General features: G+C 37.6%; 2 pseudogenes; one reads left to right on the forward strand and one right to left on the reverse strand.

Moving 5' to 3' along the window:
• Nucleotides 1-1,791: 1,791 nt before the first annotated feature.
• Nucleotides 1,792-1,892, reverse strand: LOC112670427 (U6 spliceosomal RNA; annotated as a pseudogene).
• Nucleotides 1,893-4,030: 2,138 nt separating this feature from the next.
• LOC112670401 (60S ribosomal protein L29-like) lies at nt 4,031-4,513 on the forward strand (annotated as a pseudogene).
• The last annotated feature ends 345 nt before the right edge of the window (nt 4,514-4,858 follow it).

Raw genomic sequence — 4,858 nt, forward strand, 5'->3', positions numbered from 1 at the left:
GTGTTCAAAACCTGGACTGTGGTGATATTGCATACTTGTATAAATTTACTTACACTTGTCTAGATGCCATTAAAAATGGTGAATTTTATACCATGTAAATTATGCCTCAATAAAGCTGCTTGTTAAAAGAAAAAAATAGCAGCAGAAAAGGAAAGAATTAATCTGAGCAATGTATGAATATTTTACCATGTAACACTCTCAGCTAATGGTGGAATAATAGGGCATGGAGGACATTACAAATAAATCCTGTACTCTCTTCAGTAGGTTTGTTTTGTATAGAGGCAAGAATGAAGCAGTCCTGAAATTATTTTAGATTCATTATGAAACTGAGCAAATACATAAATAATAATTTGAGGGAGGTTCTCATTGAAATAAAAAAGCTACATGCAAAGATAGGATAGAAGAAGAAGGCAAGAAGAAATCCTGAGGAGATGAATGGAATTGAAATTATGAATCCACGATTTCTAAGACATGTGCATGTACTGATTTATGTATGTACATAGAGGTTTATGTCCATTTATATGTGTATATGTACATGTATAAATATCCATTGATTTTCTTGTTCATCTGACTGAAAGGTACAAGAAGCAAAGAGTCCCCAAGAACAGAGAGCATACTTTGCACCCAGATCTTGGTTTCTAATACCTTCTCTCATTAAAAGGAACCAAGCCTCTTCCTAGATATGGCTAAATTCAGGACTGGGGCAGGTAGGCACAAAAAAAGCCTGGAAAATCTTTTTATGCCATATATTAAGGAAGTGCTCAACATGGTGTGGGGAGAGGGGGTGTCACATATCACTGGTATGCAAGAGCCAGTTTGTAGGGGCTCCACTGGCCAAATCCAGGACAATCTGAGCAATAAGATAATTTAATACAAGAGTGAATTATAAGTTACTGAAAACATAGATATTTATGAGTCTATACCTACAATCAGTATATAAACAACTGGGAAGTTCCTGCCTACAATGAAATACTAAGTGCCAAATGATCAATGAGGACGGAGTAGCAGAGCTGAAAACTAACCACTTGCAACGATCATAGGAAAGACCCATTCAGCAAAAATCAATAGATGCTGGATCCAGATGGAAATTTTGATGAGCAGGATGCGTTTGCATTGACTTAAATCATCTCCCCACAGATTGCATAGATATATATGAGGCTGAGATGAAGTAAGTAGATAAACTGTTAATAGTAGGTAAATCTGGGCAAGCAGTATAGAGATATTCTTCGTAATATTCTTACTTATTCTTACTCATGCACTTTTTCTATATTTGAAATAATTTCCAGATAACAAGTTTAAAATTGAAGGAAAAATCTGAAAATTGTCCTTTGCCCCCAGTCCCTCTTCCTGGGAGCAGGCCAATGTTAACAATTTTGTATGTATATTTCTAGGCCCATTTTTTTTCTTTTTTTCTTTTTTTAAGATTTTATTTTTAAGTAATCTCCAAACCCAACATAGGTCTTGAACTTAAAATCCTGAGATCAAGAGTCGCATGCTCTACCAACTGAGCCAGACAGACGCTCCTCTAGATGCATTTTTTAAACATAATATAAAATTTACTATGTTAACTATTTTTAAATGCACTGCATTCAATACAAAAGACTGGGGCAGCCCCAGTGGCGCAGCGGTTTGGCGCCGCCTGCAGCCTGGGGTGTGATCCTGGAGACCCGGGATCGAGTCCCACATGGGGCTCCCTGTGTGGAGCCTGCTTCTCCCTCTGCCTATGTCTCTGCCTCTCTCTCTCTCTCTGTGTGTCTATGACTAAATAAATAAAATCTTTAAAAAAAATACAAAAGACTGGAATGCTTCTGGATGTACATGTCATCCTTGTGCAGGGGCCATGCCAATCTTCCCTCTGTCGTTCCAACTTTCTGTGCTGCCAAACCAAGCACACTTTGCTTTTTTAAAAGTATAGCTTCCAACATTATAAATGTAAGCATACTGTACAAAGGAAAAAAAAAAGAATAAAAAAATAAAGGTGAAAGATGGCTTTTCCTAGTAAAACAAAAACAAAAAAAAAACTGTGATTAGTAAACTGCAGGATTTTAAAGGAACTTTTCAGGCAGAAAAAGAAATGATAACAGATGGAAATTTTATTCCACACAAAGGAATAAAGAACACCAGAAAGAGTAAATATGTGGGTAAAAACAAAAACATTCTTTCTCCTACTTAATTTCATTAGAAGACATTTACTTAAAGCAAACATAATAAAGTGTGTGGGGTTTATAACATATACACAAGCAAGATGCATGACAACAATTTCACCAAGGACAAGAAGAAGAAAATGGAAGTGTACTAGTGTACTGTTCTTACGTATCACCTGAAATGATGTAAGATTATTTAAAGGGAGACCATGGGGGTGGCTGGCTGGCTCAGCAGGTGGCTGGCTCAGCATGCCACTCTTGATCTCGGGGCTGTGAGTTAGAAACCCATGTTGGATGTACAGATTGCTCAAAAATAAAATCTTTTTTAAAAAATAAAAATAAAGGTAGACTATGATTGTTATGATTTGTTAGATATTGTAAATCCTTTTTAAAGGAGGTATAGCTAGTAAGCCAATAGTGGAGGTAAAATGGAATCACGAAAAGATTAGATTACTACAAATAAATAAACAAAGAATGGTACCTGGGTGACTCAGTTGGTTAAGCACCGAACTCTTGGTTTTAGCTCAAATCATGATCTCAGGGTCCTGAGATTGAGCCCCACAACGGGCTCCCCGCTCAACTGTTGGGTTTTCTGCTCTTTCAACCCTCTGTGCTCCTGCACTCTCTCTCTCTAAAATAAATAAATAAATAAATAAATATTTAAATAAAGAGACAAAGAGGTCAGCCCGGGTGGCTCAGCGGGGAGCCTGCCTTCAGCCCAGGGTGTGATCTTGGAGTCCTGGGATTGAGTCCCACATCGGGCTCCCTGCATGGAGCCTGCTTCTCCCTCTGCCTGTGTCTCTGCCTCTCACTCTCTCTCTGTGTCTCTCATGAATAAATAAATAAAATCTTAAAAAAGGAGAGAGAGAGAGACAAAGAAAAAAGAGAACAAAGAGTATATTGGGATCAATGGAAAACAAATCCTAAAATGCTAAATTTAAAACCAATCATACCAATAATTACAATGAGTGTGAATAATCTAAACACTCCATTATTATATACATCAAATCATTATATTGTACACCTAAAACAAATACAATGTTAAATATCAGATATAAATCAATTTTTTAAAAACCCACTCCATTAAAAAACAGATTGTCAGATGGAATGAGGAAAAAGGAAGATATGTTGTCCACAAGAAACTATACGCTGCCTGCAAGAAGCCAACATTAACTATAAAGACATGGGCAGGTTAAAAATAAAAGGGCAATAAAAAGTATCAAAAAATTTACAGAAAAGAGTAAAAAGGATAGATAAATATATATGTCATGCAAGCACTAGGCAGAAGAAAAGGAACTGACTATATTAATATAGTCACACACACAAAAATATAGTCACACAAAGAAGATTTCAGTTCAAGGGACCATAATAATAAAGGTTCAATTCATGAAGAAGACAAAACAGTGCTACAGAGTTTCAAGATACATGAGGCAAAAGCTGATAGAAGTAGAAGAAATACACAAAATTATAAATGGGTTTCAACACTCCTCTCCTAATAGTTGTTAAAATATGTGGGCAAAAAATCAATAAGAATACAGAAGACTTGAATAACATATCAACCAAATTAAATTAATGGGCATTTATAAAACGATCCACCTAACAACAGCAGAATAAACACAATTTTTAAGTGTACACAGACCATTTATCAAATTAGACCATATTTGGGGCCATAAAACTAGCCTTAATAAATTTTAAAGGATTGAAATCATGCATAGTATATTCTCTGACCACAATTAACTAGAAATCAATACTAGAAAGATAAGTGCAAACACTCCAACGTTTGTAAACTAAATAACATACTTCTAAATAATATATAGGTAAAAAAAGAAATCACAAGTGAAATTAGAAAATATTGTTAAGGGGGAGCCGCGGTCTTTGGTGCAGACATGGCCAAGTCCAAGAACCGCACCACGCACAATCGGTCACAAAAATGGCACAGAAATGGCATCAAGATGGTCACAAAGATGAATCTCTTAAGGGGGTGGACCCCAAGTTCCTGAGGAACATGCGCTTTGCCAAGAAGCACAACAAGAAGGGCCTTGAAGAAGATGCAGGCCAACAATGCCAAGGCCATGACTGCCTGTGCCAAGGCTATTAAGGCCCTTGTCAAGCCCAAGGAGGTTAAGCCCAAGATCCCAAAGGGCGGCAGCCACAATCTCAATCAACTTGCCTACATCGCTCACGCCAAGCTCAGGAAATGTGCTCGTGCCCACATTGCCAAAGGTCTCAGGCTCTGCCGGCCAAAGGCCAAGGCCAACGCTCAAACCAAGGCCCAGGCTGCAGCTGTGACCCTGGTTCCTGTTCCTGCTTCTACTCTTGCAGCGCAGGCTCCCAAAGGTGCCCAGGCCCCCACAAAGTCTCCAGTGTAGAGGCTTCTGCCTGCAGTGTGAGAATGGTGACCCCTGGGCTTCTGTCTACATGGGCCTGCTGTCCTCCTGTGCTATTTGTACAAATAAACCTGAGGCAGGATCAAAAGAAAAAAAAAAAGAAAATATTTTTAACTGAATGAAAATAAAAGTAACACTTATAAAGGGGGGGTATGCAACTAAAGCAGTGCTATAAAGGAAATTTGTTACTTTCAATGCTTATGTTGGAAAGAATACAGTTTAAAACCAAATATCTAAGCTTCCACCATAAGAAACCAGAAGAAGAAAAGCAACTTAAACCAAAGTGGAAGGAAAGAAATAATCAGAAATCAATAAAATAATAAATGG

This window comes from Canis lupus, chromosome 2 (genome assembly GCF_003254725.2).
Source record: "Canis lupus dingo isolate Sandy chromosome 2, ASM325472v2, whole genome shotgun sequence".
Taxonomy (NCBI): domain Eukaryota; kingdom Metazoa; phylum Chordata; class Mammalia; order Carnivora; family Canidae; genus Canis; species Canis lupus.